The sequence below is a fragment of the Bos taurus genome, chromosome 15 (assembly GCF_002263795.3).
Source record: "Bos taurus isolate L1 Dominette 01449 registration number 42190680 breed Hereford chromosome 15, ARS-UCD2.0, whole genome shotgun sequence".
NCBI classification, from domain to species: Eukaryota; Metazoa; Chordata; class Mammalia; order Artiodactyla; family Bovidae; genus Bos; species Bos taurus.
In genome coordinates, this window is record NC_037342.1 from 54,065,432 (window position 1) to 54,088,357 (window position 22,926).

Below are 22,926 nucleotides of genomic sequence, written 5' to 3' on the forward strand. Positions count from 1 at the left end.
AAGAGAGGTTGAGTAACTTGCCCAAGGATGAAAACCCAGTTCATCTGATTGCTGCTCAAATAAGATGAAGGACTTCCCAAACATTGTCCAATTTGTGAATGCGTGTGATGATCTCGTATGCTGTTTAATTTGCCTCAAATTCTGAGATTATGGTAAAAAAAATAAGGGAATATTTCTCTGGTCTTCCTACTCGTACTATAGATTTATATGGTCAAGTAAAAAAGAAATTTGTTTCCAAAACCTGGGCTTCCTTATGAAATAACAGGTCTGAGATTTGAACCATAAGCGAACATATGACTTGATAATTGGTGCGAACTTTTTCCTTGAAGAAATTTGTGTATCAGTGATTAAGAAAAATGATAGAAAATGAGATCCCAAATTAGGCTCTTTTGAGCCACTGAGTGTCCACCAGTTACTTTGTATGTTTGTATGAGGACCATCATGAAAAATACTTTTCCTTAAATGTTCTTATTGTTGGATCATTGAGTGTATATCATTATATACTTGTTAAATCAAAACATAGAAGAATATTGCTGAACAGAGTTTGGGAATAATAATCTAGCTTTAGCAGGTTGTCTAGATCTCTTGAGTTTACATGCAATATTTTAAAATTTAAGACTTTAATAGACAATTCACATAATTCAAACAAAAATAAAAGAAAGTATACAATGAAAAGGTTCCTCTTATCCCTTTCTTCATTTTCCATTTTCACCAGAGATTCATGTTTATTCTTCCAATTTCTTTATGCTTATACATGGAAATTCAAATATATTTAATTTTTTTGATCTTTTTACACAAAAGGTTATGTATTATAACTATTGTTCTGTAACTTGCTTTTTTTTTTTCATATAACAATACATGATGGATATCTTTTCATATCAGTACATGAAAGGTTTTTTTCTTGCTACTTATAGTTACAAAGACTTTCATTGAGTGGATGTAACATAATTTACTTAATCATCCACTGGGGGATATTTAGACTGTTTCCAATGTTTTGCCATTATAAATTGTTGTTTATAAAATTGTTATACAATGTTTGTGTACAGTTTTATGAAGAGTTCACCTGTAGCTTTCATCAGATTCTCAAAGGGTTGCAGAGAAAAAGATTAAGAATTGTTGTTTTAACCCAGGTCCCTCATTCTACAGAAGAGAGAACTGAAGCCCAGAACAGAGTGACCAGGTCATTGTAGGTTAGTAGAAAAGGCAATGGCAACCCACTCCAGAACTCTTGCCTGGAAAATCCCGTAGATGGAGGAGCCTGGTAGGCTGCCGTCCATGGGGTCGTGAAGAGTCGGACACGACTGAGCGACTTCACTTTCACTTTTCACTTTCATGCATTGGAGAAGAAAATGGCAACCCACTCCAGTATTCTTGCCTGGAGAATCCCAGGGATGGGGGAGCCTGGTGGGCTGCCGTCTATGGGGTCGCACAGCGTCAGACACAACTGAAGAGACTTAGCAGCAGCAGCAGCAGCAGATAACAAGGGCTGAAAGGCTAAATTTTACATAAGGGCTAAAACATAACCTAACTCACAGTTAAATATTCATGATGGCTTTTATTTTATTTATTTATTTTAGTTGCCTTGGATCTTTGTTGTTGTGAGTGGGCTTTCTCTTACTGCATCAAGCAGGGACCACTCTTGGTTTGGTGCGGGGGATTCTCATTGTGGTGGCTTCTCTTGTTGCAGAGCACAGGGTCTAGGCACTGAGACTTCAGTAATTGTGGCGCTCAGGCTCAGTAGTTGTGGCACAGGGATTTAGTTGCCCTGTGGCATGTGGAATATTCCTGGGCCAGGGGTAGAACCTGTGTCCCCTGCATTGTTGGGCGGATTCTTATCCACTGTACTACTAGGGACATCTCATGATAGCTTTTAATTAAAAAAGTAAAAAACACCAGCTTCATAAATATTTACATTACACTTTTTTGAGTGGGAAACAACAGAATTAGCAATCTTGTTATACTTCAGTATATTCTGAAGTATATTGCTTAGCAGTATTCTTTTGGCATAATTAGGTCTGTTGATAAAAGGAAGGGCAGTCCTGCTTTGTAAAACTGGAAATGAAATTATGTAGTAAAGTCACTGGCATTTAAGTGAAATTCTTAGGTGTATTTTTTTTTTTTTTTTAATTTATTGAAGCCCTGTGGCTCTTTTGGAATTGAATCAAATTGAATTTTTTTCTGAAAAAAAGTGCAAGAGTTTGTGTGTGTTGAAAATTTTGGTTGTGCTGGTGATATATTTGTTTTGTCAGCTTTTTGACAGTCTTTACAGTTCAGAACCTTAAGAACTTCTGTATAAAATATTTTATTTATTTATTTATTTTTTTATATGGAACGCTTCATGAATTTGCGTGTCATCCTTGCGCAGGGGCCATGCTAATCTTCTCTGTATCGTTCCAATTTTAGTATATGTGCTGCCGAAGCGAGCACAAAATATTTTACTTTATTCTTACATGCATTGTCAATTTGCTTTTGGATGCCATATCAGTTGATTTGTGCAGCCCTGTGTATTGAGGGCTAAGTCAATGATCATTTCAAGATGAACCTAGACTTCACCTTTGTGTTCTTTGAGGATCTGCAGCTCATTGTTTGTCTTGACATATAAAGTATTTGGACCATCTTGAGCAGTAGTCAGCAAATATGTAATGAGTGTCTGCTCTGTGCCAGACACTGTTCTAGAGCCTTGGGTGACATCAGTGAAGGAAATATTCAGAAATCCTTTCCTCTTAGAACTTGTATTCTAAATATAGAAACAGTCCTGCTCCATTGATTTTGTTTTTAATGTTTGTTTATGTATTTGGCTGCATTGGATCTGAGTTGTGGCATGTGGGCTCTGGATCACTTGGACTCAGGAGTGCTGGTACTTGGGCTAAGCTGCTCTGTGGCATGTGGGATCTTAGTTGCCCAACCAGGGATCAAACCTGTGTCCCCTGCATTGCAAGGTAGATTCTTAACCTCTAGACCACCAGCTGGGGTCCCTGAGCCATTGATGTTTTTTAAAAAGAAAATTTACCACATGGTACCTAGGTAGATTTGCAACTATAAGAACATTTACACCTTGTTGATAATAATTTTGAGAATTTATTTAGTCTTTTGATTTGAGATCAAGGATGATCATTCTAAATTATGCTGCCTTTGTACTTGAAACCAAGATCTTTTAGGACAGCTCTTTTTCTTTTTGCCATGGGTAGTAATTGAAGAGAAAATGTAGACAAAGGCTGATGAATCTTTCAGATTGACAGTTTAATTTTTTTTCTCTTTATAGTGTTAAAATGCATTTCGTAAATCGAATAAATAAAAAAAATTGAATAGTGCCCCATTTATTCCTTCCCTTTATCCCATCCAACCTCCCTGTTCACTTAGGGTTAACATTTATACATTTAAAAAATTTCCTCCTTCTGTGAAAAGCAAGTAGTTATGGTTTATTACTCAGTTGGCAGACAGTGTTTGCTATGTGTGCAACCTAAATTGCATTTAGGACTAGTGAATAATGAAATCATGTGACTGTAGTGTAAAAGGACAGGAATTTCCCTTGTCCGAAGGGATTTGTCTTAAAATATATAAAATGACTCAACTTTTTATCCATACTAACACATACTCCAGAATATGAGTGTCCTTATGTGTCTTACTAATATGGAAATATATTCTTTGTGTTTTTTAAAACTCAGGATGAGATTGCCTTGTAAACTAAGCCTTAATCACCATTGACAGAATAGCTCCATGCTATAGGCTTCAAGATTGAGGAGCAGGAATTTACGTGGTATTTGTTTTTCATTCATATTTCCACTTTCTAACTTCCATTTAATCTTAGAAGACTTGACTGCATTGAATTCATTGGTATTTGAGTTTGCTTTAGTGTAGGATGTAGGAAAAAATTGCCAAATTTCATTTCACTAATTTAGTGAGCATTTAGGACACACACTTGTGTAAGACAATACAATAAAAAAGATGAATAAGACATGGTTCATGTCCTTTAAGACTAGAGTCTGGTTGGGGCAGCACACCCAATACCAAGTGGTATTATTATTTGATAATAATAAATGCATAATGCCAGGGAGAGTAGAGCAGTGGGGTAACTGACAATCTTTTGAGGAAACTTGAGGAAGGCACTTGTGCTGTGTATTGGAAAAGTGTAGGAATTTACCAGGTGAAGGAGGAGAGGATGTCCATTCCTGGCAGAAGAACCTGCATGTGCAAAGGCATGAAGGCACTTGGCGTATTCAGAGATGACAAGAAGTTAAATATAGATGGAATGTGGGGCTGCAGTGCGGAAGGAGGAGAGAAGAAACTACAGAAGTTGGTTCATGAAGGTCATGGTGTGTCATGCTGAAGGAATTTGGGACTTTATCCTATAGACAGTGTGGAGCCCTTGAAAATATTTAAGTAATGGCATGACATTGTTATAACATGCTTTAGAAAGACAGTGTTGGTTGGAGTGTGGAGGAAATGTGAATAGAAATTGGAGGAAGGGAGTTAGGGGACTATTTTAGTAGTTCAGACAGATGAATAAGGGCTAGACTAAAGAAGTGACTCTGGAGATGTTTCCTTCAGTTATTCACTAATTTTGTAACGATTTCAGGTGAGGGCCTTCTGTGTACTAGGCACTGAGGCTGCAAATAGAAATAAAACATAATTCTGCCTCTTAAGGTCAGTGTAGTTAAGATTGATATATAAGCATGCAACTAGAATGTGGGGTAATAAATGCAGTAACTGTAATGCAAGATATAACTGTAGAAGGCAGTATAGTATATGTTAATAGGGCAAGTTAATGGAGCAGGATCTGGAGACACTGTGTTCAAATTCCAGGTCTGCCATTTATAGCTGTTTGTCTTTGGGCACTTGCTTAACTTCTCTGTACCTTGGTTTCCTCATTTTGAAAATGGAGATAGTAATGGTAACAAAATCGTAAGGTTGTTGTTAAGACTGAGTTATTTCAGTGAGTTATTAACATATAAAGAGCTCAACAAATGTTAGCTCTTTTCACAAAAAAGAACCTAGCTTGGATGGGTCAGCAGTGGCTTCAGTGAAAGGCAGACACTTGACCATGAGTATTCAGTAGGTGGATGAAGGCAGGATAAAAGTGAGGGAAATCAGTACATTTAAAAGCATTGAAGTCCCCCTACTGTTTGTGACCACGTGGACTGTAGCCTACCAGGCTCCTCCTTCCATGGGATTTTCCAGCCAAGAGTACTGGAATGGCTTGCCTTTTCCGTCTCCAGGGGATCTTCTCAACCCAGGGATCGAACCCAGGTCTCCCACATTGCAGGCAGACACTTTACCATCTGAGCCCTGCTGCTGCTGCTAAGTCGCTTCAGTTGTGTCCAACTCTGTGTGACCCCATAGATGGCAGCCCACCAGTCTCCCCTGTCCCTGGAATTCTCCAGGCAAGAATACTGGAGTGGGTTGCCATTTCCTTCTCCAATGCGTGAAAGTGAAAAGTGAAAGTGAAGTTGCTCAGTTGTGTCCGACTCTTAGGGACCCCATGAACTGCAGCCTACCAGGCTCCTCCGCCCATGGGATTTTCCAGGCAAGAGTACTGGAGTGGGTTGCCATTGCCTTCTCTCTGAGCCACTAGGGAAGCCCTAATAAAAAAAAGCGTAGTATGAAACAAAAGGAGAGTTGTAGGGATTGCAAATATGGATAGTTTTTGAGCATAGAGTATGTGTGGGAGAGTGGAGGGAGGCAGAATTGCAGAAATAAGCAGTTACTGGATAATAGTGGACTCTGAATGCCATGCTAGGAAGAGTTTGAAAGAGGAGCGCATCTTTGCAGTTTAGAGAGATCACTCCTATAGGGAATAATGTAGCAAATGGATTGGAGATCCCAAATTTCTTTTAGCAGGATGAGTCACTGAGATTAGCTAAAGACTCTGTTGCTACAGGTATCCAGAAAAGCTGGGTGATAAGCAACAGTTCTTTTAAATTAAATGTATTTTGAGTTTGCAGAAAAGACAAAAAGATATCTACGTTAAAAAAAAAAAGGAACTAAAACCCAGAACTTCATTAAGCCCTTGAGCTCATGCTGTGTTGCCCTGGACAAAGATGAAGCAATGGAGTGAAGGGTTATTTCTGCCTTTTTTTTTTTTTTTTACTTTACAATATTCTATTGGTTTTGCCATTCCTAGTAATTGAGTTTTAACTGTGTGGAAAAAGGAACCAAAACCAAGACTTTTTCATCAAGCTGGGATTCTTGATGTGCTGCATCCTAGGTGAAAGGTGAGATAAAGAAAAATCTTCCCACTGACACAAATATTGTTAATAAGAAATCTTGTCTTGGTTTGCCTGGACTCTATATAAAGAGAAAATGGAAAAAAAGCTTCTCTGAGGAATTGAAGTACAAGACCTGTGCCTTGTTCATATTTGGGACCTGAGTGTATATTATACGGTTCAGGTATCTCCATGCTGAGAAATTAATATAAAAGCTAACTTCAAGCTAGTGATAACCCCTGGATCATCTGGAGAAAGGAAAGACTTGAAGGGGTACTCCCATATCCTGGGCCACAAGGAATTCTCACAGAAGAAATAAACCCAGCAGAAGATAAATTTATAATTAAAAGTGACACACAAGAAAACCATTTTCTACCACAAATGAGAATCAGTAGATAAAACAAGCAGGATTATAGCTCTAAGAACTGGAATAGTAGAATAGCAGTTGGAAAGGTAATTTAAATTAGCCTATTTTAAGTGACGAAAGACATTAAAAATTAATTGACAACCCAATAAATAAATAAGACATGAAACATATCTTTGAAAAGAATTAAACACAATAAAAAAATACAATCAGAGAGGTTAAAAAAGTCAACCCTGAATATTCATTGGAAGGATTGATGCTGAAGCTCCAATACTTTGGCTACCTGATGCAAAGAGCTGACTCATTCAGAAAGACCCTGATGCTGGGAGAGATTGAAGACAAAAGGAGAAGAGTATGGCAGAGGATAAGATGTACAGATAGCATCACCAACTCAATGGACATGAATCTGAGCAAACTCTGGGAGATAGTGAAGGACAGGAAAACCTGGTGTGCTGGAGTCCACAGGTTGCAAAGAATCAGACATGACTTAGCGACTGAACAACAACAAATAAACAATAGTTTACACAGATGAAGAGAAAATAGTAAGCTGGGTGTTGCTGCTGCTGCTGCTAAGTGACCCCATAGACGGCAGCCCACCAGGCTCCCCCATCCCTGGGATTCCAGGGATAGAACACTGGAGTGGATTGCCATTTCCTCCAACGCATGAAAGTGAAAAGTGAAAGTGAAGTCTCTCAGTTGTGTGTGACTCGTCTTGACCCCATGGACTTCAGCCCACCAGGCTCCTCTGCCCATGGGATTTTCCAGGCAAGAGTACTGGAGTGGGGTGCCATTGCCTTCTCCAAGCTGGGAGTTGGGTATGAGGAAATCCTGAGAATGCAGAATAGTAAGATGAAGGAAAATATGAAAGAGGTAGAGAAATGAAAAACTGAACAAGAAGACCTAACATCTAGTAGCAATTTCAGAAGGAGAAAAATAAAATGAGGGAGACGTGGAATTAGATGAAATTTTTTTGGAATTAATAAAAGTGAATTTTTAAGTTTAAGGTTCATGAGAACCTCAGTTCAGTTCAGTCGCTTAGTCGTGTTCGACTCTTTGCAACCTCATGAACCGCAGCATGCCAGGCCTCCCTGTCCATCACCAACTCCTGGAGTTCACCCAAACCCATGTCCATTGAGTTGGTGATACCATCCAACCATCTCATTCATGAGAGCCTCGCAAGGATTAAACAAGCAAACCAAAACAAACCCCACAACTAAATACATTGCAATGAAACTGCAGAACACCAGAGACTCTTTAAAAAGCAACCAAAAAAGGAAAGACAGAGGACCAAGAATCAGACTGAGAGCAGATGTCTCTTTATAAGAGAAACCAGAAGACTGACTAATATCTTCCAAGTACTGAGAGAGATCTGAATTTCATACTCAGCTGAGTTACCATTCAAGAGTGAAATCAAAATAAAAGTATTTTCAGATGAACAAAAATCCGGAGAATTTACCGTACTGTTTCTGAAACAACTTTTATGTGAAAGTACGCGCTTCTGGAAGAAAGAAATGTAACTTAGAGGAAAGAACAGGATACAAGACATCATGATGAACAAAGAAATTGGTTAGGTAAACTAAGCACTGACTGTAAAACAAAAATAATTATGGTTGATTTGTGGGAACTAAAACTAAAGTGGAGCTAAAATACCAGATGATAAAGTATAAGCTGGGAGGGAAAGTGGTCAGCATTAAAGAGTTATATATAGTTCAGGAGGAGGATAGAGATATTGATTAACTTTAGGCTTTCAGTCAAATGCATATTAAAAATTTAAGCATAACCACTAAAAGAAATACAATGTATAACGATCTACTATACACATATAGAACCATACACTTCCCAAATTAGAGACTACATTCTCTTTAATCAAATGTAAAATATTTATGTAACTAGGCACAAAAAATTTCATCAAATACCATAGCTTGATACATAATCCATGTTTTCTGACTCCAATACAATAAAATTAGAACCTAATGACAAATATTGATATGACTGATTCCCCTCACCTCTTAACTTGTTTAAAAAAAGCAAAAATAAACTGAAAATGTATGGATTGGACTTTCCTGATGGTAGAGTGGATAAGAATCTGCCTGAGAATGCAGGGTAACATGGGTTCTATCCCTGGTCTGGGATAAAATTTAAGTGCCTATATCATATTTCATTAAATCTTAAGATGTCATCATCATGAGATAGACTGTTGCTTTCCAAGTACAGTGCTTTTCTATCACTTAGACTTTTAAACTTTATACTTACTGAAAGAACTCTTAGGTTTACTTAGAAATAGATTTAGCATATCACTCATACACATATTTATAAAAGGAAGTGAAGTAATAAATTAGAATATTCCTGTGACTTCACATTCACAGTCTGATTTTTCTATCACTCTTGGGTAGAGTCATAGAGGTTTGTGTTTTCCTATATAGTATTGCTCATTATGTCATTGAAAGAGCATTGGTGAAGAACATTTCTTAAGCGATCCCCAGCATTTTCTTCAAACTGCTGACACCCATCCAGTCTTGATTCTGATGTTTTCTTGAACTGGCCAGAAGGTATCAAGAGAAGGTTTTCAGGTGAGACTCATAGTTCTTTCTCACATGGTCTGTAAAGGTTTGTTGACTAACATTGAGAAATTACCAGTCTAGTCATGCAACCAGAGGTAACTACCAAATAACTAGTACTTTTGTAAGCTTATTCTTTATGTTAGTACATATATAAGCAGTGACAGTGGCACCATCATTGTTTCCTGACAGTGATTGTAAGGCTAAATGTAAGAAATATCCCAATTTCAGCAATATTAATACGAAAAAATTGATGTCCTAGAATCTGAAAGGTTTTTGAATAGAAGAAAAGCTGAAAATTAGTTAAGTGGCCAACTGAAGAAGCTAGAAAAGTAACAGATTAAACCCAAAGGAAGTAGAAGATAGGAAAGAATAAAGATAAGAATAGAAATTAATAGAGTAGAAAACAGTGAAGAGGATTCAGTTCAGTCACTCAGTTGTGTCTGACTCTTTGCAACCCCATGGACTGCAGCATCCCAGGCCTCCCTGTCCATCACCAATTCCCGGAGTTGACTCAAAGTCATGTCCATTGAGTCACTGATGCCATCCAACCATCTCATCCTCTGTCGTCCCCTTCTCCTCCTGCCCCCAATCCCTCCCACCATCAGGGTCTTTTCCAATGAGTCAGCTCTTCGCATCAGGTGGCCGAAGTATTGGAGTTTCAGCTTCAACATCAGACCTTCCAATGAATATTCACAACTGATTTCCTTTAGGATGGACTGGTTGGATCTCCTTGCAGTCCAAGGGACTCTGAAGAGCCTTCTCCAACATCACAGTTCAAAAGCATAAATTCTTCGGCGCTCAGCTTTCTTTATAGTCCAGCTCTCACATCCATACATGACGACTGGTAAATTCATAGCTTTGACTAGACAGACCTTTGTTGGCAAAGTAATGTCTCTGCTTTTTAATATGCTGTCTGCTGCTACTGCTGCTAAGTCGCTTCAGTCGTGTCTGACTCTGTGCGACCCCATAGACGGCAGCCCACCAGGCTCTGCCGTTCCTGGGATTCTCCAGGCAAGAACACTGGAGTGGGATGCCATTGCCTTCTCCATTGTGTGAAAGTGAAAAGTAAAGTGAAGTCGCTCAGTCACTTCCAACTTGTAGCGACCCCATGGACTGCAGCCTACCAGGCTCCTGCATCCATGGAATTTTCTAGGCAAGAGTACTGGAGTGGCTTGCCATTGCTTTCTCCGAATATGCTGTCTAGGTTGGTCATAACTTTTCTTCCAAGTAGCAAGCATCTTTTAATTTCATGGCTGCAGTCACCATCTACAGTGATTTTGGAGCCCCTCAAATAGTCTGTCACTGTTTCCATTGTTTTCCCATCTATTTGCCATGAAGTGATGGGACCAGATGCCATGATCTTAGTTTTTTGAATGTTGAGTTTTAAGCCAACTTTTCACTCTCCTCTTTCACTTTCATCAAGAGGCTCTTTGGTTCTTCTTCGCTTTCTGCCATAACGGTGGTGTCATCTGCATATCTGAGGTTACTGATATTTTTCCCGGCCATCTTGATTCCAGCTTGTGCTTCATCCAGTCCAGCATTTCTCATGATATACTCTGCATATAAGTTAAATGAGCAGGGTGACAGTATACAGCCTTGACATACTCCTTTCCTGATTTGGAACCAGTCTGGTTTTCCATGTCCAGTTCTAACTGTTGCTTCTTGACCTACATACAGATCTCTCAGGAGGCAGGTTGGGTGGTCTGGTATTCCCATCTCTTGAAGAATTTTGCACAGTTTGTTGTAATCCACATAGTCAGAGGCTTTGGCATAGTCAATAAAGCAGAAGTAGATTTTTTTTTGGAATCTCTTGCTTTTTTGAAGAGGATTCAGTTCAGTTCAGTTTAGTCACTCAGTTGTATCTGACTCTTTGCAACCCCATGAATCGCAGCACGCCAGGCCTCCCTGTCCATCACCAACTCCCGGAGTTCACTCAAACTCACATCCATTGAGTCGGTGATGCCATCCAGCCATCTCATCCTCTGTCGTCCCCTTCTCCTCCTGCCCCCAATCCCTCCCAGCATCAGAGTCTTTTCCAATGAGTCAACTCTTCGTATGAGGTGACCAAAGTACTGGAGTTTCAGCTTTAGCATAAGTCCTTCCAAAGAAACCCCAGGGCTGATCTCCTTCAGAATGGACTGGTTGGATCTCCTTGGAGTCCAAGGGACTCTCAAGAGTCTTCTCCAACACCACAGTTCAAAAGCATCAATTCTTCGGCGCTCAGCTTTCTTCACAGTCCAACTCTCACATCCATACATGACTACTGGAAAAACCATAGCCTTGACTAGACAGACCTTTGTTTGCAAAGTAATGTGTCTGCTTTTGAATATGTTTTCTAGGTTGGTCATAACTTTCCTTCCAAGGAGTAAGCGTCTTTTAATTTCATGGCTGCAGTCATCATCTGCAGTGATTTTGGAGCCCAAAAAAATAAAGTCTGACACTGTTTCCACTGTTTCCCCATCTATCTCCCATGAAGTGATGGGACCAGATGCCATGATCTTCGTTTTTTGAATGTTGAGCTTTAAGCCAACTTTTTCACTCTCCTCTTGCACTTTCATCAAGAGGCTTTTGAGTTCCTCTTCACTTTCTGCTATAAGGGTGGTGTCCTCTGCATATCTGAGGTTATTGATATTTCTTCCGGCAATCTTGATTCTAGCTTGTGCTTCTTCCAGCCCGGCGTTTCTCATGATGTACTCTGCATATAAGTTAAATAAGCAGGGTGATAATATACAGCCTTGACGTACTCCTTTTCCTATTTGGAACCAGTCTGTTGTTCCACGTCCAGTTCTAACTGTTGCTTCCTGACCTGCATATAGGTTTCTCAAGAGGCAGGTCAGATGGTCTGGTATTCCCATCTCTTTCAGAATTTCCCACAGTTTATTGTGATCCACACAAAGGCTTTGGCATAGTCAATAAAGCAGAAATAGATGTTTTTCTGGAACTCTCTTGCTTTTTTGATGATCCAGCGGATGTTGGCAATTTGATCTCTGGTTCCTCTGCCTTTTCTAAAACCAGCTTGAACATCTGGAAGTTCACGGTTCACGTACTGCTGAAGAGGATTAATAAACCCCAAATCTAATTCACTGAAAATATTAATATAGGTTCTGAATTATAGGCAAATCTCAGGCAAGATTGATGAAGGAAAACAAGAAAGCATAAATAATATTAGAAATGAAGCAGAAAATATGATTGTGAATATCAGGATTTTAAAAAACCCATGTTTTGCAACAGAAGCCACCACAATGAAAAACCTACACACTGCAGCAACAGAGTAGCTCCTGCTCATCGCAACTAGAGAAAGATCAAGTGCACCAACGAAAACCCAGTGCAGCCAAAAATAAAAAAAGGAAAACCTGCAGATTAAAAGATGCCACCAATTTAAGTGTATGGACTAATTTGGATTCTTATTTGAAAAACTATAAAAATATTTGTTGGATTTCGAATACTGACTGGATGTTGGTATTAAAAGTTACCCGATTTTTAATGTGACAGTTTTCTGGTTACATATTTTAAAGAGTCATTATTTTTAAGACATGCTAAGTTTAGAAGTTAGATGATATGGTGTCTGGGATTTCTTCAAAATAATTCATTCAAGGGGAGAGAGGACAAGCACGATTAGGGAAATAGATGAAATAAGATTGACAGTGGATTGGCTGTTGAAGCTGGGTGATAAATATGTTGGGGCTCATTGTACTGGTCTCTCTAATATTTGAGACATTTTTATAGTAAAAAGCAGGAAAAGATTCTATTAAAGGAAAACAAGGCACAGATGGTTTTACAGGTTATTCAGATATAGACAGATGGATAATCCTTGTACAGACCATTCCAGAGAATAAAAAATGTTTCTAGACTCATTTCAGGGGGCTTTTACAGTGTGATATCAAAATCACACAAAGACAATATAGAAAGGAATAATAGAGGCCAGTCCAAGTGAAATCTGCACTAGTCTAGTAGTCTAATTTTTTTGTATCAATCACAATCACAATCAAGTAGTAGTATTCTGGGAATGAGAGTTCAGCTTAGTATTAAGACTCTAATGTAATTTACCATATTGATTAAGAGTAAAACCATATGATCATTTCAGTAGATGCTTAGTAGAGCATTTGATAGTATTTATTGTTCATTTATTAATTGTAAAAGCTAGAACACTTGGAATAGGTGGGATTTTTTTTTATTTTAATTTTTTTAGTGGAATTTGTCAATACAAATGATTAGTGGCCAAGAACACTGAACTATGGTTAAATAGTTAACAGGTCCAAAAAAGTAATTGAAGAGTCCAGTAATATGCCCTCAAATATTTGAATGTGATATATGACAGGTGGCATTACAAATCAGTAGGGCAAAGATATTTCCAGTTGTGGATGGTTAGCTTATAGAAAAAAAAGAAAAGTAAAGAAAAGAAAAAGTAAAGAAAAAATCTTTACTTCACACCATACACAAGAAGTTAATAGCAAATGGATAGCAAAAGGTCAAGCTATAAAACTTAGAAAATACTAAGAGTATCTATAATGGGATAGGAAAAATTCTTTATACAAATAAGAAATGCAGAATAAAGGAAAAGATTAATAATTTGGTCATATTAAAATCAAAACTTCATATGATAAAATATAAAGTAGGGAGATGAACCACAGCATGGGAGAAGATATTTCCAGTGTAATCGGTAACCAAAGATTATGTCCAAAATATATGAAGAATTACAAATCATTATGACAGACACCTCATTAGAAAAATGGTGAGGGAATTTGAATAGACATTTCACAAAAAAGGGAAACTGAAAGACCAATAAAACATCTGGAATGATGTTCGCTATCATTAGTAATTAGGGATGAGATCTAGAATACCAGGGGAAGATAGACCTTATACATGTATACTGATATTTCTCCCAAACTAGTGACTTTGTACTCATTACTCTCCAGTGTTTGAAAGTTAAGTTTCCAGTGAATCAAGAGATTCTTCTTTAGTTTCAGTATTCAGATATTTAAAGACCAGGATTGTTTCCATCTAAAATTTTAGGTTAAATTTCTCAAATTCATCTCTCTGGTCTTCTATCTTCCTTTCCCAAATTTCTGGTCGTACTACATTACTTGTCTTCCCTGGTGGCTCAGAGGTTAAAGTGTCTGCCTGCAATGTGGGAGACTGGGGTTTGATCCCTGGGTTGGGAAAGATCCCCTGGAGAAGGAAATGGAAACCCACTCCAATATTCTTGCCTGGAGAATCCCATGGACAGAGGAGCCTGGTGGGGTACAGTCCATGGGGTCGCAAAGAGTCTGACACGACTGAGCGACTTCACTTTCACTACTTAGAGTTCTTGTAATATAGAATGGTTTTTGAAACCTTTTTGACCTTTTGTCTGCCTTGAGTATTCTTCCCTCTTATCCTTCTGTCAGGTTATACTCCGGTGAAACAAGTACTCTGAATTCTTTCTCATAGAGGAGTTGATTACCTTCCTTTGTGCCACCATGGAAATATGTGTATTGGTCATGTCACTGGATTTCAGTTCCTTGTTTGTGTGTCTGTCTCTGGGATTACACTGAACTCTTTGAGGTCAGGGACTATGTCTTTGTGTATTCGGCACTTAACATGGTACCTAGACTGTGTTAGATACTCAGTAAACGTTTAATACATTAAAAAGTCTTTAAAAAATCCTTTAAAAATATTTTTGATTATATGTCATGATTCCTTTATCCTTCTGCTCATCTTTAAATATGCCACTCAGAATTGACCGTCATGCTTTAAATAATGCCTGACCAGTGCAAAAGAAAAAATGCAGTGGGGTTTACTGTTTCTCCATCTGGACGCTAAATTCTTTTTTTAAAAAAAGCATATAACAACTGGTTCTATTTTTTATTTTAAAAATAATTTTACTTATTATATTTTTGGCTGTTTTTGGTCTTCGTTGCTGCATGAGCTTTTCTCTAGTTGGGGCAAGTGGAGACTGCTCTCTAGTTGTGGTGCCCGGGCTTCTCATTGCCGTGGCTTCTCTTGTGGAACACGGGCTCTAGGCTTGAGGGCTTCAGTAGTTGTGGCACATGGGCTCAGTAGTCGCGGTGCCTGAGCTCTAGAGCACAGGTTCAGTAGTTGTGGCGTGCGGGCTTAGTTACTCTGCACCATGTGGGATCTTCACAGACCAAGGATCAAACCCGTGTCTCCTGCCTTGGCAGACAAAATCTTTACCACTGAGCCACCAGGAAAGCTCCAGGATGCTAAATTCTTATTAATACCGCCAAAAGTTGCATTGGCCTTGTTTATCCTGAGATTGTAGGCAATAGAACAACTTTTTTTTTTTTTTTTCACGAACTGCTATTAAGCCAGCCTTCCTCATCAGAGGTGTGTACAATTAAATTTTTCAGCCTGAAGAGAACTTTTATCCAGTTTTGGTTTTTATTTTTCTAAATAGCAGTGGAACTATTTTCCCTTTACTGATGTTTTGCCATTTCTTTTGTGTTTCCTCTAGTGTTTGTTTCTGTAAAACTATTATGGTAAAACCTCAAAAGACTGGACTCTGTTAATTTGAAGTTGAATTTGACTTTACTGAAGTTTACCTGGGCTTCCCAGGTCACACTAGTGGTAAAGAATCCACCTGCCAAAGCAGGAGACATACGAGATGCAGGTTCAAAAGTTTATATTTGCTTTCATTATAAAGAAAAACTTTACAAATTGATCTTCTTTCAGACAACAAATTCTTTAAAAGAACTTCGTACAAAGTGGTCCTGGTATTAAAGCACTTTATCACTGGTTCATTCAACAACAAAAATTTTAAGTCGCTGTTTTGTATGTACTATACCTAGAGATCATCCCCATGGGTTCAAGAAAATCTCCTAGTTTGAGGAATTAGTAATTATAACACAGTAATTATAACACAGATAATAAATCCCGCCAATACTGAGTTAAGTGCAGAATGTTGCGAGGGCCTGCAGAAGAGAGATCAATAAACAGGGCTTTGACCTAATTATAGTGAAAAAGAGGGAAGAGAAAGTGTCATATGTACAGTCAGAGAGAGATTGGGTCTGGCATATCTGGGAACAGTGATTGTGTGAAGACTGGGAAGGGGAAAGTATTGAGGTGTTGTGGAAATGTGACTGGAGTGATAGTCTTGGTCTTGTTTATAAATCTTGGAGGCAGAGGGAAGCCAATGAAAGTTATTAAGTAGGAGGATGATAGGGTCAGATCTCTGTAAAGAACTAGGAAAGCAGTATTGGAGATAGAAAAAAGAGTCTTAGAGACAGGTCAGTTAGACTACCATTTAACATAACAAGAAAGTACTGGAAGATTAGATGATAAGGTAGGTATTACTGTTAGGTAGGTATTACTCCCATTTTATGGATGAAGAAACAGGCTTCACAAGGATAAATACTGGTAGATACAAATCCAGTGGGTAGTAGATTTGAATGCAGGTTGATATGGTTCCACATTCTACACTCTAAGAGTGGAAATTAAGCCCAAAGGCATTTTTATCAGGGTGGTTGTGGATATAGTGATGGCGACAGCCGCATGGTCTTGTCCTGCCTTGGTCTGCCGGACCTTCGTCTCTGCAGCATTCCTATACCTACATTTGCTTCTGTGATCTCTTTTATTGTGGGCCTCATGCTTTGACTGTGCTGATCCAGTGTGGGCTGCCTTGTTCTGCATTATTGTTTGGGCCATTGCTGGATTGAAAAAGGAATTTTACACTTTGACTCTGCTCTTCACACTTGGACTCTACTGTTACTTAATACCTGCTTTTGCAAATTCTACTCTCTTTGTCTTTCTGTAATCCAGATGTGTTAACCTGTGTGGGTTGTGACAACAGAATACCATGGACTAGGTGGCTTATAAACAACAAAAATTTATTTCTTAGTCCTAGAGTACGGCAAGTCAAAAATCAAGACTGGTAGACTCAGTGTCTCATGAGGGCCTGCCTCCTGTCTTCTTGCTGTGTCCTCACTTGGTGGAAGGGGCAGAGGAGCTCGCTAGGGTCTCTTTTACAAGCACCCTAACCTTTCATGAGAGCTTTTGGCCCTCATGACCTATTCACTTTTCCAAGACCTTATCAACGAACACCATCATGTTGGGGATTTGGTTTCAATGTGTGAATTTTGGGGGGGATACAACATTGAATCTGTAGCACCAGGGTTAGGAAATTACATTCAGCAGGCCAGATCCAGCCTCTTGCTTATTTTGTAAGTTTTATTGTAATACAGCCATACTTGTTTATATTGCCTATGACTGCTTTCATGCTGCAATGGTAGAATTGAGCAGCTGTTTTGGTCTGCTTTCCTACAATTCTGAGAAATTGCTATCCCTGAAAAGATTAAGTAGAATTTTTCCTTTTAAGGAAGTATTTAACATTTAATAATTATCAGTTATATATCCAACATTGTACAAAGCATTACTTTAAATCATGTCATTTAATCATTTATAACAATTTATTTGAGGACTGGGAAAACTAAGGGCTAGACAAGTTGTATTGTGCTGAGTGCACATTGATAAGTGTGGAGTCTGGTTGGTCTCCACAGCCTGGGATCTTTCTACTTATGGAAGTTACCAGGCAGACATGTGTGGATGGTAAAGTGCTGTAACTGTGTATTGTAACTGCCCAAATTGTTACAATTGGCATTGTTACCCCATAAACTTAAGGAACATTGTGTTCCCCAAGCATGCTGGATAACTGAGGTTTTATTGTTTATTAATAGTTTTACTATATTAATAGTAGTAAATATGGTAGTATGGTTCTTGTTGTTGACAGGATGAGTTTAGATTTCTTAACCTAATTTGGCCTCAACCTACCCTTTCTGGCCTATACCACTCTCCTACATAAACTTTCTGCTCGAGTAGAACATATTTATTTACTATCCAGCTTTCATGCTTAAAAAAAATTAAAATTGTGTCAATAAACACATAACTTGAAACTTACCATCTTTACCTTTTAAGTGTGCAGTTCAGTAGTGTTATTACAAATCTTGGTCATGCTTGCTCTTGGTCATGAATTGCTCTTCCTCCATCTTCTAACTTATCTAAGTTTTACCAGTTAGACTCAGCTGCGTTCCACCTTCCCAAAGCCTTGCCTCTCCTTCCCAGGCTTTGTTCTCTTGCTCCTACTGATGTCTGTTGCAGCGTTTGCTTGTAAGATGTGTTTGGCAGTTGTTCCATTTTGTGACTTTGCACCTGTCATTGTCTCTATAATTATTTAAATCTCTTACAACTTTGTATGACTTTGTCTTAGCTAATAAGCTCTATTAATAAGTGCTTTGGGGGAAGAGTCTCGTGCCTTTTTTTGGTGTATTTTCTCTTCCTATGGCACCTCCCTCTTCCTCATTGCTCACTTCCGTTTTTAACTTCCTGATCTCTGATTATGGTTTCCATTATTCTTACACACTTACGTATGATAACTTGATATGTTATCACTAACAGTTTCTTCTCCCTTTGTGACTTCTATAATTATATTGCTATTTCTTTTCCATTTGTTATTGCTGTTTCCATATTTAATGTTCTTGTTTGAAATTATAAGGCATACTCAGCCTAGCGACTTGCATAATTAGCCTAGTCAGTCCCTTAGTATTCGATATTTAGGTTATAATCAGTCTTTGTTTTGCAATTGTGAACAATGTTACAATGAAAATCTTCTTATGTAAAGTTTTTCTATACTTTAGATTATTTTCTTAGATTCCTAGAAATTATTCGGTTCAGTTCAGTTGCTCAGTCATGTCCGACTCTTTGCGACCCCATGAACCGCAGCATGCCAGGCCTCCCTGTCCATCACCAACTCCTGGAGTCTACCCAAACCCAAGTCCATTGAGTCTGTGATGCCATCCAGCCATCTCATCCTCTGTTGTCCCCTTCTCCTCCTGCCCTGAATCTTTTCCCAGCATCAAGGTCTTTTCCAATGAGGCAGCTCTTCGCATCAGGTGGCCAAAGTACTGGAGTTTCAGCTTCAGCATCAGTCCTTCCAATGAACACCCAGGACTGGTCGCCTTTAGGATGGACTGGTTGGATCTCCTTGCAGTCCAAGGGACTCTCAAGAGTCTTCTCCAACACCACAGTTCAAAAGCATCAATTCTTCTGCGCTCAGCTTTCCTTATAGTCCAACTCTCACATCCATACATGACTACTGGAAAAACCATAGCTTTGACTGCTGCTGCTGCTGCTGCTAAGTCGCTTCAGTCGTGTCCAACTCTGTGCAACCCCATAGATGGCAGCCCATCAGGCTCCACTGTCCCTGGGATTCTCCAGGCAAGAACACTGGAGCGGGTTGCCATTTCCTTCTCCAATGCATGAAAGTGAAAAGTCAAAGTGAAGTTGCTTAGTCGTTCCCGACTCTTAGCAACCCCATGGACTGGAGCCTACCAGGCTCCTCCGTCCATGGGATTTTCCAGGCAAGAGTACTGGAGTGGGGTGCCATTGCCTTGACTAGATGGACCTTTGTTGACAAAATGAAATTATTAGGTCAAAAATTATAAACATCTTTTAACTTCTTGGTATGTGAGCAATAAACTTTTATTTTATTAATTCTTTGTCAAGGATAGTTTTAAAACATGGCTTTAAGTTATTAGAATAGTAATCTGTAGTGTTAATTATGGTATTAGGTAAGCAGCCTTAAAATCTGGCATGAACATTTTATTAGCTTTTAATTCTTTCTCTCTGTACTTCCTCTTCTTTCCAGGTAAACACTCTTCATATTGCCTACTGTAAATTGTTACTGTCTTGGGAATAAGCAGTTGTGTTAGTTTAAGACAGTTGCCACTTGACTGTCATCTGCACTCTTGGAGAGTTAGAAGGGGTAAACTGAAAATACAGGTAAAATGGAAAGCACTTTCATTTTAGAACATGTTTGTGGTTCACTCCCCTTGTTTCCACCTTCCTACTTCTAAATGGAATGCTTAATTTAACATTAAAGTTTCTCCTTACTGAGGATAATTCAGAAGTTTGGTGGGTAGTATAAGCAGGTAACCTTGAGATTAATATGGATAATGGCCTCTTGTTTCCTGTGCACCTCTGCAGTTGCGTAGACTTTGTTGTAGAAGGTGAATTTTGATGCATTGCCTTTTTTTGCTCTTGTGCACCTCTGCCTCATGCAGCACTTAGCTGTTCAGTTTTATAACTCTTGAACATTCTGTAGTAGTTTCACTCACATATGTTTTTTTGTTCCCTTGTAAGATTTTAAGTTTCTCTAGGACTTGGCCCACATGTATTCCTACCTTTTTTGGATTCCTTTCTTGACTTTCTCGAAAGAATATTCTCTCCTTTTGTCTTCTCCCTCATTGCTTATTCCCTCTTTAGTAATGGTTTGTGGTTTCATGATGAATACCCTGTCTTCTCCACTGCTTATGAAGAATGTCGATTTTGCTTCTGGCTATGATGGAGCAGACTGTCAGTAGACCAAAACTCCTGCTGAGAATAACTAGAAAAGCCTGACTTAAAAAAAAAAAAAAAGATCTATATGAAGGCATTGGTAAGTTGCCAAGGCAGCCAGGACTTCAGACTTTTGTGGATTCTTGGCAAAGAGAGAGTATTGCTATTAAGAAGCAAAAAATCCAGCAGCGCTTTCTTCATGAGGCTAGCGATACAAAAATTATAGTTCAGGGCTGCCAAGTTAACCAGAACTTGAGAGGCCAAGATCCCAGAGAGAAGCAGGGTGCATCTCCCCACCTCCACAGCCTCTCCACCTGCTTTTTTTCTGTTGGGGCAAAGTCTTGGTGCAGGGTAAAAGGCTAAAAAGCTCCACAGAAGGCTAATGAAAAGCAAAGCGGTCTCAGCATTTCTTCACCGTTGAGGAGAAAAGAGTTCAGGACCCTCCAAGGAAGGCAGGCTTGGTAAATACCCTAGACTGGGAGGGCTACCAACTAGGATAGATGTTTTCAAGCTTTACAAAGCCTGCAGCCAACCTTGAATCAGCTCGTGTCCTGATTGGATTGTGAAGTGATCTACTCTGAGTCTGACTGCCAGTCACAGAACATGGTGAATCTTTTATAGGAGTGTAATATCATCCACAGCCTTTATAGTTTTTCATTGCACAGTAGATGGGATTCTAAAAAAAATTACCATGTAAACCAAGAGACCAGCCCGGGAATAAACCAGACAGTACAGAAAAGGATCCATTGTATGCCAGGCACTGATAACTTATTCAGTTAGTCTGAAATTGAAGGACATTTAGGTTGTCTCCACTCTGTAGTATTGTGATTGATCTGCAGGGAATATTCTTGTTCTCTATCTTTGTACATATGTATTATCATTAAGATAATGAATACCCATGCTAACTCTGGTCGTTGTCAAATTCTTTTTTATATTTGTGAATCTAATACATAAAAGTCTTTTGTTTCAGAAGTTTTTAATAGGACTTCCCTGGTGGTCCAGTGGTTAAGAATCCACCTGCCAATGCAGGGGTCTTGGGTTTGATTCCTGGTCTAGGAAGATTCCACGTGCCCTGGGGCAGCTAAACCTATGCACCGCAACTACTGAAGCCCACACACTCTAGAGCCCACGTGCTGCAGCTACTGAGCTGGTGCGCTGCAACTACTGAAGCTCGAGTCCCTTAGAGCCAGTGCTCTGCAACAGGAGAAGCTACCAGAATGAGAAGTCCACACATAGCAACTGGAGAGTAGCCCCACATGCAGCAACCAAGACCCAGTGCAGCCAAAAATGCATAATAAAATAAGTAAAAATTAAAAGTTTTTAATATCTTAAGATGAATGAAATTGAGCATGTTTTAATATGTCATCTGAATTTATTTTTTTCTATAAAAAAACATCTACCACCTGTACATGTTCTTTTGCCCATTGTTATATAGGATTGTTCAGCTTTTTTTCCCCATTTTCTTTTTTTTATTAAAGAGGTAATGAAAAATAATGAATAAAAAGCACTGATTCTGGAGCTAGATTGCCTGAGTTTAAATCATAGCTCTTTCACTTACAGCAGTGAGGTTTTGGGCAAATTATATGCTCTGTGCTTCAGTTTCTCTTATCTGTAGAATGGGGATAATAGCATCTCCCCATTGGGTCATTATGAAGATTAGATGAGTTAAAAATACATAGAGTGCTTAGAAATGGACCTGGCATAGTGAAAATACTACATAACTGCCAGTCATCAGAATGATGCTGGTGGTGGAGATAGAGATGGAAATTAGCAAAGAGATTTTTTTATTTGCCCAAGGACAAATTAGTAAGTGGGAGTGTCCAGATTAGGTTCTAGATTTTGGGACTCTTTGAGTCTAGAGTTCTTTTTATTCTTTTTCATTTTGCTGCATTGATAAGAAATTGAACCTACAGGGATGAAAACTCAAGCATAGGTATCTTTGGATTTGAGAGTTATTGGGGTAGTATCTTCTGAGTATAGTTCAGAGAGGTTCTTTTTCTGATTTTGTATTGAGTGTGGATGCTTTGACAATGACACTTTATTCCTGAGGGTTTGGTACAATTAGCAAGATACCAGTCTTATAGTTTGTTTGCCTTTATTAATAACCAGTCACACCACCCTAGAGAAGATCCTTTTCAGGAAGGACCATCAGGGAAGTACAGCTGCTCCTACAGTTCACATTAGACTGAATGCAGTCAGTACTCAGCTTTGGTCATTGACCATGGGTGCTTGTCATTCTTAGGGTATTATAGCCTTACAGAGTTTCTCTTCCTTTTAAGCATGGTGCAGTTGACCCTTGAACTATGCGAGGATTAGAGGCACCAACCCCTTTGCACAGTTGAAAGTCTATATGTAGCTTTATGATGGATAAGTGGATTCAGCCAGCCTTGGATTCAACCTCACATCATATGATTCTGTAGTAGGTATTTATTGAAAAAAAAAAAAAAAATCTGCGTATAAGTGGACCTGT

At 38.8% G+C, this 22,926-nt stretch overlaps 1 protein-coding gene and 1 non-coding gene across 2 annotated transcripts in view; one reads left to right on the forward strand and one right to left on the reverse strand.

Moving 5' to 3' along the window:
* RNF169 (ring finger protein 169) overlaps positions 1-22,926 on the forward strand; it is an 87,366-nt gene that overhangs the window by 1,739 nt on the left and 62,701 nt on the right. The gene's annotated exons all lie outside the window — the stretch shown is intronic.
* On the reverse strand, positions 2,321-2,427 carry LOC112441688 (U6 spliceosomal RNA). The gene has a single exon (XR_003029549.1). It is a non-coding gene; the product is annotated as a U6 spliceosomal RNA (small nuclear RNA).